Here is a 13,057-nt window from a genome sequence, read left to right as displayed (position 1 = left end):
GCCATGGCAGTCATGCTGAAGCAGAACCACGTGGCCTACCCAAGGAGTGGGCAGTGTGAGCCTTTAGAGCCACTGTAACTCCCCTGTTCCACATGGTCTGGGTACAACTAACTAAACACTCACTATAGAGCAGCAACTGTGCAACTCTGCAGGGTGAGATATCAATTCATAATGGTCTAATATGTCATGGACATATTTTATGAAAAATCCTTTTGCTAGGATCTTTTCTCCTGAGAAGCTGAGAGGCCTCAGAAATGAAATGTAAACAGTAATTATCTGCTGCTGTGGAATGCAACAGGTGCATCTTTGATTGGTCTCATGTGGTTGTTTTTAATTAATGGCCAATCACAGTCCAGCTATCTTGGACTCTCTGGTCAGTCACAAGATCTTATTATCATTCCATTCCATTTCTTTCCTTGCTAGCCTTCTGATGAAATCCTTTCTTCTATTCTTGTAGGATAGTTTTAGTATATCATTTTCTTTTAGTATAATCTATATAATAAAATAATAAATAAGCCTTCTGAAACATGGAGTCAAGACTCTCATCTCTTCCCTCATCCTGGGACCCCTGGGAACACCACCACATTAATAAACCAGTAGTTCCAAGATGGTGCTTCCCAAGACTCATAACCATCTCCAGCAAAACATTCTGACTGCCAGACAAAACTGTATTATTTGTTTCAGTAGGAAAAGGCACTCACTGAGGCCACCCCCAAAGTCACATGCTGAATCAACTGGCTGCTGACAGCCGCAACTTTTGTGACATAAGATGCTGCTCCTGACAAATACCAGGTTCTTGGAATTCACTGAGCTTGCCAAGGTGGACTGAGATCTTTAACCAAACAATATTACTAAAAAAACCAAAACAAACCTAAAACTGCCTACTATGGCAGGAATAACCAAAACAAACACTTCTAAAAATATCATGCTTGCACTATGTGAAGTAAAAATTACAAAATGATATCATTTTCTTTCCATGTTCAAATGTCAAAAAATGTAATGGCCCCATATTTCTTTGCTTCTAGCCTCTGTACACACACACCCACCCACCTCTCCTGCCCTTATGTTCAGAAAGATGGGTGGGGATTTAAGCTGGAAACTTGATAAACCCAGAATGGACATGCTGGAAGCATTATTTTGGATGCTTAATAACAGTCAACAAAATTGAAGCTGTGAAAATCTGGGAGTTCTTTAACTGAGTGACCACTTCCTCATACCAAGGGGATCAAAATAAGAAAACAAAGAGAAGCCACTGTGGCCACTAGATGTTTTTCTGCTTGGTTTTGGTGGGCTTCTCAGGGCCAATCATGTCAAAATAAGGCTCTGAATTTTAACTGTTATCTCAAGAGCTGGACTGTAACACCCACAGAAGGATTTCTGAAGACAGTATTATGCCATAGCTAAGAATAATTGAAGTCACACTTTTGTTTGTTAATGTTTCTGAAGGAATTGCTTGTTGGCAGAAAATTGGATTCTGAATGGAGATGAAAAAAGTCTACACATCCAGGGGAAGAGAAAGTTCAGGTCTTGACATCAATTTTTTCAAAGAAAAATAATACACACCAGCCATTGTGGTGGAGGAACCAGGGGCAACAATTTCATTTTTTGGGGGACATTTTGGATAACTTCTTTCAGCTCATAAGAACAGCTTTAGTTTACCATAGAATCATAAACATCTGAAGTAACTGATATTAGTCTGTGGGGCAGGAGAATTGGTTCCAATACCTTCTAAAGGTCTTTGCAAATTGTTAGTCCTAATGATGTAAAGCAGGAAATTTGGAAATCTCTCACAACCCTCTCTCAGAATAAACTGTTAAAAATAAAAAAATCATTCAGATCCCTGATCATTCTGGAAGGTCCTAGTGCAGGAAGATAGGCTACTGCATTTAACACCTGAAAGAAATACAGCCCTGAGGTCTGCAGTTCAGGTTCCCCTACAATGGATACCCCATTTTCACACTCAGATGAAGGCAAATCTACTTTTCACATTCATTCAATTCTTTTACATTCTGTTACAGGTTTAGCAGGTTAGATCAGCAAACAGATTTTTCACAGACATTAAACATTTTAAACATAATTGATTGAAAACAGTTTTCAATGAGGAAAAGAAAAAGCAGTAGGTGTGCAAGAATTATATCAATGAGGTACCTCAAAACCTGAAATTAAGTGAGGCATTTCTGGAAATCTGTGGCTAGCCTACTTTTAAAATGCCATTCAGCTCCTCACTGCACTTCCTGACAGCAGGATGCTTCCATCCAATGCTCACATGGTAAATTAATGCTTTGGGAATGAAAGTCACTGAGCAAGAGATGTGGCACCTCTCCTTATAGACAGTTCTGGGCACACAGGCATTAAAATCACAGTTTTGGCACTGAGCTGGCATGAGGGAATGGCCTGAAGTTGTGTCAGGGGAGGTTTAGGTTGGATATTAGAAAAAGGTTCTTCACCCAGAGGGTGGCGGGGCACTGGAACAGCTCCCCAGGGCAGTGGTCACAGCACCAAGCCTGACAGTACAAGAAGCGTTTGGACAATGCTCTCAGGCACATGGTGTGGCTGCTGGGGTGTCCTACACAGGGCCAAGAGTTGGACTTGTGATCCCTCTAACTCAGGGTGCTCTGTGATTCTAAGCAACACAGCAGTCTCTAGTGTTAATATATATAAAATAATTAAATGAGCCATATAAAAATTGCCCAGAAGTTCCTGACTGCAGGGTTTGGTTGGCTGAAAATAAATGAGACTTCAGACATCCTCAGCAGAATCTTGTATCCCAGGAAGGTGCTTTGAACTCGGGAAGTTCCCTGACAGACAGTACCTGGCCAGCACTGTGACGGTGTTCACAGGGGTTTTTGGATTGGGGAAGAGACGAGGATCTGACTCCATGTTTCAGAAGGCTTGATTTATTATTTTGTAATATATATTACATTAAAACTATACTAAAAGAATAGAAGAAAAGGTTTCATCAGAAGGCTAGCTAAGAATAGAATAGGAAAGAATGATAACAAAAGCTTCTGTCTCAGACAGAGAGTCCAAGCCAGCTGACTGTGATTGGCCATTAATTACAAACAACTCTATGAGACCAATCACAGATCCACCTGTGGCATTCCACAGCAGCAGATAATCATTGTTTACATTTTGTTCCTGAGGCCTCACAGCTTCTCAGGAGGAAAAATGCTAAGGAAAGGATTTTTCAGAAAGGATGTCTGCGACAGCCAGACTACACAAGAACCTAACACACCATCATTTTTTGCCCATCTCGGGCTTTCCTAGAGCTCCTGTGAGCTCATCCTGACCTAGGAGAGCAGCTGTAACCTGAGCAGAGCTGCAGCACCCGCAGCCAGGGGTGCATTATCGCTGAGCACAGCAGCCCGGCCGGGCAGGGCACGGCTGAGATAAAGCGCTGGATTCTCCCTCCGGGCCCCGCCTCAAACTGAAACCACGGGAGGAGGAGGAAGGAGAACCCGAGCATCCCTCCCCAGACCCACGGGCAGCGCGGGAAAGAGGCACGGCCGGGATTAAGGAGCTCCTCCATCGCTGTTCCTGTCGGGCACAGCAGGAGCTCCAGCTCTGCCTGAGGCGCTGCAGAGGGGCTGCCGTGCCCGGCCCCTGCAATCCCTGATGGCCAAAGAGCAGCGGCAGCGCTGCTCAGGCTCCAGACTTCCCCACTGCCCCCCCAGGCCAAGGCGCTATCGGCCCCTCACAGCTCGATCCCGGCTCTCAGCAGCAGCAGCACCAAGCTGCCCCTTCAGGGTGCCCTCCCTGATAACAAAGCCATCCACGCCTACCCCCTAGGCATGGAAAGAAGCCATCCAGGAGCCAGGCAGAAGTGGCTCATTCCTTCTGGACAATGTGAGCCAGAGGCAGGAGTGCAGTAAGTGCTGCCCCATCCCAGGCGCCCTCAGAGCACAGCTCTGCAGCCCAGAGGCTGCTGGTGCCCAACACCTGCTGCCAGCTGACAGAACAGGGCAAGAACCTTTCTGCCCATCACTAGCTACACCTTGGGATCCATTTCACACCTGTTTAATTGGAATTCCCTTAGACTCAATGGAAGAATTTGGAAATTGGACTGGAGCTCAAATTTATGGCAACTGAAGCAAGGCCTGGTCAAATTGGTGTACTAATCAACTGGTGTTTCCTCTTTGATTCGTGTTCTGTGGAAAGGCATCAAAATACCTTGGAAGTGTTCACTGACCACCTGCCACAGAAACAGGGCAGCTGTAAATGAGGAATGGTGCAAATGCCAAAGCCTCTCAGCCTTCAAATTCAAAATATATTTAGAAATTTAGATAAAATTTAAACCCAGAGCGCTGTGGTCTTCCCAGCAGCAAGACCTGGCTTTGTTGGTGGGGGATTTGATCCTGTGCAGTGACACTCTGACTTGGGGCTACCTCTGATAGGATTACATTTATCAGGAAGCTGGAGGGCCTCTGTGACTCTGTGTCTCTGTGGGAACCCCTAAGGGGAAAATCGAGGTCTCCTCAAAACTGACAGGAAAATTTAAGACTTCCTCAAAGAAGAAAAGAAGCAAGGCAGAAGAAATCCAAGGGAAGAAGGGGAACTGTTCCTAACAATCATGATAATTGCAGTTTTGTAAGTTAGGCTGGCTGGGTGCCCAGAATGAGTAAAAAAACCCCAAACCAGTTTAACTGACAAGCATATAACCATTTACACAGCCCCGCAGCAAAGCAAAATGACCTCCAACTTCTCAAAAATCTCAGTTATAGATTTTGAGAGAATCCTCTGTAGCTCCTCAACCTGCTTTTTTCTATTTGAGCAAATTAATGAACCTAGGCTTTAAACAGTCATGAAGTTTTATATTTCTGACAGTAAGCATAAGAGTTATACACAAAACTGTCAGTAAAAACAAACTGGAAAGAAATCTTGCTTAAATTTTTAAAATCCCTTATTTAAAATATGATACATAATAAGCCAGCTACACACACCCAATATTCAGTAGTCAAATAACAATATTCAGTAGTCAAATATATATCCTACATGGATAACTTACTCAATAAGTTTATAGGGTTTTTGACCCATCATAAAAATTTTAGCTAACTTTTTGTCTCTAATGTTCTTTTTTTTTAAAGGTTTCACTAACAAGTCTTGTTGTATCATGACAACTTCAAACTCAGTTTCATCTCCCTGGCACAATGACCTACCATTGTAGCAGTACAGTTTCTGAATTCAACACTTATGAAAGTAAGAAATGGTCTCAAAACTGCAGACCAAGGCATCCTGGCACAGCTTCAGAGCTTTACTTTAAAGGTTCTTAGTGCAAGATTATATAAGATGGGGAAACTTTCACAAGGAATTCCAGGCTCTCTACAGGTGGATATCAGGCGTCCTCCTTGATGTCCTCTGTGGTAAACAAAAAGCTTAATTTCTTTTTTAAACAGAAAGTAGAACAGTGAAATGATTTTGGACTGTTATTTCATCTGCATGGGGTTTTCCTGTCTAGAAAGAGTTAATCCATGAAGTAGTTTTCTTACTCTAGCAGGAACTACATACCCCCCCCCCCGATTGAATCATACAAAATAAAGATTTATAAGGAATGATGTCCCTCAGGTTTCCTGAGGGAAGAGGCAGGAGCCTCATGAAAGAGGAGCCCCTGTAAGGCTGAGCACTGTATTCTCCCTCATCTTTTGGATCTGTACAGAATCTGCCCCTGTGTTTAACCCCCTCCATCCCTCTCTGCTGCCTTGCCTTTGTTCAACCACCCGTGAAGCAGAACTTCACCAACACTCTGAGCAGTTTTTGACAAGGATGCGTAAAACCTTTCCCAGCTGAAGAGGCCAGCAATATCTGGAAAAGGAACATGGAAGCTTTGCACTTTTTTGGTTTGGGCTACCTGCAGCTGCTGCTGTACGACATTAGAGAAACAGAGACATTTAGGCTCTTAATTGCCCATTCACACTGACATGAAGGGCTCACACAGGCCTTGAGCACTGCTGGCTACAATCTGGCCAAAATTACATTTACTACCTAATTTTGATAAGTTTATCTTTTCTAATGATTATTTTGTATCAGGAGAGCATAAGCAGTCCCTCAGGACTTCCTTTTTCCTTGAGCCTTTGTAATACACTGGTTTCTGAACCTTAGATGCCAGATCCCTACATGCTCAGAATGACATAAATCACAATTTCATCTAATCTGCATCTTTTCTAACAAAAAGAGAGCCTATTTCTCTCCTAGCATTATGTCAGTATTCATCCTTGAAGTCTCCTGGAGCTGCATCCGATTCCTACCAGAGCACAAAAATGACTGGAGCAGAATCTTTTGGTTGCTTGTATTCAAGTCCTTCAGTCTGTTTGCTGTTATCCAGCTTTCCCACAAGGCCAACTTGATGCCTGCTAGCACAATGCACAGTACCCTGGCTCAGGACTCGCTGTTTATGCTGCTCTGGACACGTCTCTTTCCCTGCCCCCCAGCATCTCTGTGCTTTATTTATTCTGCTGACTTGTGCCAAATGCTGAAGTCACAGTCTGAGTTTTCAGTTAACTCATATCCCTACCCCCTTTTCCTATTCTTGTTGCCTTTCCTCACAAACATTATCAGGTTTGAATGGCCCAGTCTTTTTCATACCTGCCATACATTTACATAATGGACAACTGTGGTTTATTTTCCTTTGCCCCCTTCCCATGAAAACCTGGCAGCTCACAGTTCTCCTTCCTTGTGCATTTGCATATCACCTGGGATAATCTGGACCTCACAGTGACATGGAGGTTAAGAAATATGAAGCTTATTTTGGCTCTGTTGTGATTCTGAATCCTAGCAGCCAACTTGCTTCTTTCAAAATGTCATTTTTCAGCAAAACCCACAGGCTTTTAGACTCTAATTCATCCCAAAAATACATTCAGATGAACAGGCTCCAGCCAGCTCTCACTTGCCATGAAGCCAACATGCTAATAGAGCTCCATCTTTGCTTTCAAAAACTCATGACAGGATAATTAACTTAATAGTCCAGACTTCGATTGGGTCAGCTTCAATTCCTTTCCCAGAAAATGTCCCCAGGCTCTTGACAATATCTCAAAACTGGTTTTCACTGTCTCACACTGTTACTGCTCCTGACAGCCTGTTTCAGGATTTTCCCATGTACTAACATTTTCCATCACCAAGGCAAGCCAGATGCCATAGAAAGAGAAGGAAAAGCAGCAGTGATGGATCCCCTGGGCAATTCCCCAGTACCTGGTAAAGAGGGCATTATCCTGCTGGCAGCAGCGCCCTCGGAGCAGCTACAGGGACACAGCTCAACAGCAGCACTATATCCAACTGCAGCACCACGAGGCAAGGACATTTCTGATCCTTCCTTAAGAAGGCAAATCAAGTTTAAAAACATTGGATTGGGTGAAACATTCTGCTGTGCACTTCCCTCTTCTGCAGCCTCCCTTTTGTAGTAACAGCAAAATGTTTTGTGCAGCTTTGCTCCTCTTCTTCATGACTTTTTTTAAAGGAAGTACCAGAAGGCAAAGATAGTCTGTTTTTACACAATTGTACTGCACTTGACATGGTGCTGCTAGCAGGCTATGGTGTTTCATGTTCAGCATGAGAACTGATTAGAAATTGGGCAAAGTGCTCAGGAGTTGCACCATTTCACTCTTAATGTGCTACTACCCATAGTGAATCCCTCAGTGAGAACATCCAGAAAGCTCATGCAGGAAGGGTTTAGACAGCAGGAATAAAATTTATACCCTCTGCAGTAAAACCAACTGTAGTCATTTCAAATTACAGACACAGGGGAAAATCTGTGGAGGTCAAAAAACATTGACCAAAAAAAAGGCAAACTGAAGATGAGTGAAGCCAAGAGAAACTGAAGTCCACAAGAAGCTGCTGCTTATTTCTACTTCTGAATGGAAACAGGATTCTTTGACAAAACTGATTCCAGAAAAATATGCCCCAACTCAGGGTCACACAGAAGAACTCAGAGCTGATGAGAGGACTCAGCTCTAGGGCCCACTGTCACCAGATGATGCCACCCACAGCAGTACTAATTTATAAGCCTGCATCCTTGCAACAAAAGCATTTATATGCCTTTCATGAGAAATTATGAAGAGGCTTTTCTTCTTGCCATAGTTGTACAAGGTCAAGAAACCAAAAGAGTTTGCACAAGACTGATCAGCTTCTTGATTTCTTTTGCACAGATTCTTGTATTTGTAGATTTTTCTCTTAGGACAGGGCAGTATCTCATCTCATTTGATTGTAAATGGAATAAACTTAACATGCTCAGAGGTATTTGGCATTGTAACCTATTTGTTCATTAGGAAGAAAAAAGGACAGGTTCTTACCTAATCCAGGACACTGTGGATGAACCTGAGAGTTCTTTATGTACACTGCAATCAACTATCTAAACATTCTGTTCTCTTGTGACCACGAGACTCTCAGATTATTTGGAGAGAAACATGTCAGAATCTCATCTTTTGTCTGGAAAATACTGTGTATCTTTCTAGACTGTTATCAAAAAGATTCAAGGCAAAAGTTTTCATATTTAGTCCATGTCCAAGACCAATTTCTAAATCCATTTTCATCTTTATCCTTTTTAGGGTGTTTTTGCTGAAATTGAATTTGGAGGTAATAAGGAGGCCAACCACAACCCTTTTAGAGTAGTAGTTGTACGAGCTGTACGCCTTAAAAACCCACGGTGCTTCTACCATGTCCTCACAAGTTACAGGGACAAGCATCATGACATTTTGGACAAAGTCTGGTTCATGAAGCCATTTCTGTGTTATTGAAAAAGCTTCAGCCAAGAATCCATCATGTGTAACCACAGCAGTTTTCAACTTTGACAAACAGATGTCAGTGAATCCAGGAGGACTTGAACTTCCAGAGCCACCTCAGCAGTGCATACTCTGGAGTAAGACAAGAAAGAGCTGCTCCAGATTATGAAGCACCAAAGCAGCCCTGCATGGGACAAGCCTACCTTCTGACAGTCATGCTAATGATTTTCTTCACAGCTCACCACTCAAGAGGTCCTTCAGCATACAATTCTTTTCATCTAGCCATGCATTAGAGAAGAAGCAGAGGGAAGAGCATCTGCATCTAAAAAAATCTCACATTTAGTTGAAACTGAGCAGCAACTCCACTCTGAGCCCCCAGAGAGGAAAAGTCAACATAGCTTATCATTCACCAAAAAAACCAAATCTGTAGAATAAAACATTGGCTTTTCCACCTGGTCTGCCAACAGCAGTGAAGAGCTTTGCCTTGAGCTCGTGTGCTGTCTTACATGGAGGTGTCGTGGCTGCGCTCCAAGCTCCCACTACCACAGGAGCTATATGAGAGGTTCCCACGGCCAACAATACCTTGGGGACTTGAAAGAAAACTACAGGAATTCTTCATTATTTAAAAAAGCACTCACTTCTCTTCAAGGGAAGGCAGAGAGGAGAGAGGTTCCCATGCAAAGTAACAGGGGTGAGGTTGGGCTGGAAGCCCTTTTGAAGCCACATCTTATATCGCTTCCCAAAAACGTGTTCAATCCCTGCTGAATCTTGCCCCTCTAAATCTTTGTTGCAGGGCACAGAGCTCTGATTTCACTCTAATTTAATGAGAAGCTTAATGTCTAAATGTTTTGAGCGTTGCTTGGGGAATAGCAAAGAAAGCCTGGCAGCAAGAAGCAGAGAAAAAGGAAAGAAAAAAATAAAGTCTCTGACCCTTTGAGAAATCAGGGAACCAAAAAAGCATCCTACTGATTCTGCAAAGTTTAAGGGACTTCTATCAACAGGGATCAAAACCTGGCTCCTAAACCTCATGTATAATCCCCAAAATAAAGGTTTGGCTGCTTCCCACCAAATGCATCAATTTTTGCCTAGGTCACATGGAACTGACATGCTTATAATGGGAGCCATAATTAATAGTGTTTCGGCAAAACAATGCACGGGAATGTCTCCCTGCTTGACTGAAAGCAAAGTCCTACAGCTAAAAATCCCAGCCTTCCTCTCAGGGAGAGCAGAACAATGAATCTTGCTGCAGAGTGACATATTCCAGGCAATTACAAGAGCTGCAGACCTCAAAGCCACACTCTGAGCATGACTGGAACATAAATAGATTAGCAACTGCTAAGGACTGCTCTTCCTCCTGATTCACAAAGCGTGTTCCCACTTTGCTTTTGATGCCTTTAATGATGCTCAACCATTCTTTTAACAAGTAAAGCCATTTCACATTTTTATAAATATCCCAAATGCTCCATGTTACCCTTAGCTACCCTTCATCCCTCTGCTGTCTGCAATGCTGCTGACTAAACGGGGCCATGTTTTTCCAGCACATTACAGACTTGCCTTAAGCATAGCAAACCCGATCCCACCTCCTTCACTTACATCACCCTCCAGGCAGGTAGAGGAAAGACGGGACTTGTTTTGCCCTGAAGCCCCGGCCAGAACCACCCCAGCTCTGATTAGCAGTCTTCAGAGGAAAATGGTTGTGCCAAGCACCAGTTGCAGGTTCTGAGGTAAATTCTGTGAACGCTAAATGGTAACCTATGGCTCTCTCAGAGTGCTTTGCAAAGCAAGGAGCATCTCTGAGGCTGTTGCATTGAATGGGAAAGTGCCAGAGCAGCTCAGAACTGCTGAGCTATTTGTAGAAGGTCAGCCAGCAATTTGTTACCAGGGCTACAAGAAAAACCTGGAGGTCTCTATCACTGCACACCAGGCACCCCTCACTTTCTATCTCAAACTGTCTGTCCTCGTGTTCTATCCCACCTCACCCCAAAACAACCCGAAAAACCCAACCAAAACTCCTCTACCAAATTTCCACTTCCACCAAAGTAGAAGCCCAAAGAGCACTGTAATCCCTCACACGGTCCCCCAGCCAGTGCAGGGGGCTCACTACTCAGCACACCCACTTTTCTGCACCTCTGCTCTGAGAAGAAAAGGAAATGCACTCCCTGAAGGCTGCCAGTGCCTTGGGAATTTAATTGTCACAAATAAACAACACAATAGTCTGCTTTTTTAAAGTTTTCAAAACTCTGTAGGGACTGCTGCTTTTTACAGATATAATCTGAAGGTGCTTATATAATTTTAAATACTTAATTCATGGAGCTTGCAAACCCATACACTGAATTGCTAAATGCCAGCTATTCCTACTGACCTTTAAAATCAGTGCAGGCACAGAGGTTCCATGAGTGTCACACTGTGACTCTGAAGTATTTAATATGAGAGATGCAAGTCATGTCATCCTGAACAGCAGCACAGACATCAGCCAGTGACACCAGGAACACACCACCACCTTCCTGCCAGATCAGTCACAAGTACATGATATGGCATTTAAGTCAATTATAGGAAAGCAGATTATACCTGATGATCACAAAGCTCAAAAATACGTGAGCATATTTAAATCATTTTATGGGACTACAACACCTTGTTCTGACACCAGGAGAGCAAAAGATGGATTTAGCACCTGACTAAAAAACAGGCATAAAGACCAACGTACCACTGCTGGGTTTTGCATCTGCTCTGCAAAAGCTGACCATTTAAATTCTTCATTCCCATCAATAACAAAGAAGAAAGCTCTCTTCATAAATAAGAGTCAGTATTGTTCAAATGACACAGTAGTGCCCAGATCATTAAGGATTTTATACCATGCCAAACTACAAAAACTTGTGAAAATTGCCATGTTATAGCACTAGCTTCCTGTAGATTCTCAAGAGAAAACCTTTTTAAAATGCATACTCCTGGCAGCACTGAATAGGGCTAAAAACTTCAACAGTGACAAAATTAGAAATACTTGTCTGCATGATAAATCAATAAATGTGCTGTTATTCAACTCTAACCACACAATAAAACTTAGCCCCTTTGCATTCTCTGTACCCCTACTGGAAGATGATGAAGAAAGGCTGTCAGTATCTATAGAACCTGGACATCTCCCCATGGCATTAACAGCAATAATATTAATAACATTATTTATCTATATTTTACAGTGGGGTGGGGAGGGTGCAGAAGAGCCTATTCCAGTGCTTAGGATATTCTTCAACTACCCAAGTCAAACACATCCATATTCTAATACCTGAATTGTTCTAAGAAAGCCAGCTAAAAGAAACTTGCTTTAGCCAAGGCTCCCTGCTCTTGGCTTTCTGGAAAGCTGAAAACTGCTCAAAGTCACTTTAGCTCCCCTTTTGCTTCTGTATACAGCTGCATTAAAATAAGTTCTGTTCAATAGTGCTGGAAGCTACTTCCAAGGGTGAAACAGAGGCCACTGCTTTATAAGAAGTTGCCTTAGTTTATAGTAGATATTTCTGAAGTTCTTGTTACTATTCAGAAGGTGGTGGTTATTTAATAGCCCACTACATCAATTAGTCTCCAGTTTTGGTCTTTAAGCTCCACTCTGCGAATAAAAATTATAAAGAGAATCAGTTCAAGCATGTTCCAGCATAGCTGCCACATTAAGACAGAGTCAATTGCATGCATTAATCTTCAATTAACAGCATCAAAAGAACTATAACCTACCAGCTAGAGTACTGGACTAGCTACAAAAAGCTTTCATTCTAATCCCAGATCAGCCACTGGTTTGCTATTCACCTCCCATGAGAGGGGGAAGAGAAACACCCCTCTAAGTTCTCCTTTTCCTTCAAATCTTTTCTCTGCCCTTCCATTTCTTTTTGTAGTAGCTGTAGCAGGGACACTCCCTGCACGAGCAAAGCTCCACCGTGGCTCTGCAGCACTGGGTGAGCAGCCCAGCTGCTAATTGCAATTAACAGCAATATCAACAGAATCTGATCTATCTCAAGACAGTTGTACATTTTTGGCATTTCTATAACTTCTCTAAAAACCAAAGAGAGGCAGCCTGTAGCAAGGAATAATAAAAGCACACAAAATGCTTCCAACAAGAACATTATGGTCCATCTTTGTGAAACCTTCCTTGCTCCCACAATTGCTATTCAAACCCCAGGCTGATGAGATATGAACTTGGCTTTTTTTCCAGTCATCCAACTTTACATATTGACTAGCCTCTCCAAAATGGATATTTCCCAGCAAATGAGAGCATGATACAACCAGAAGAGAACTGATGTTTCTCTTTCATTAAGCTCTGTCACCTCCCTTTCAAGCTGCCTTAGATTAGCACAGGTTCTTGTCTGTCC

This window comes from Ammospiza caudacuta, chromosome 1 (assembly GCF_027887145.1).
Source record: "Ammospiza caudacuta isolate bAmmCau1 chromosome 1, bAmmCau1.pri, whole genome shotgun sequence".
In the NCBI taxonomy this organism is placed as follows: Eukaryota; Metazoa; Chordata; class Aves; order Passeriformes; family Passerellidae; genus Ammospiza; species Ammospiza caudacuta.
This window is presented reverse-complemented; position numbering follows the sequence as displayed.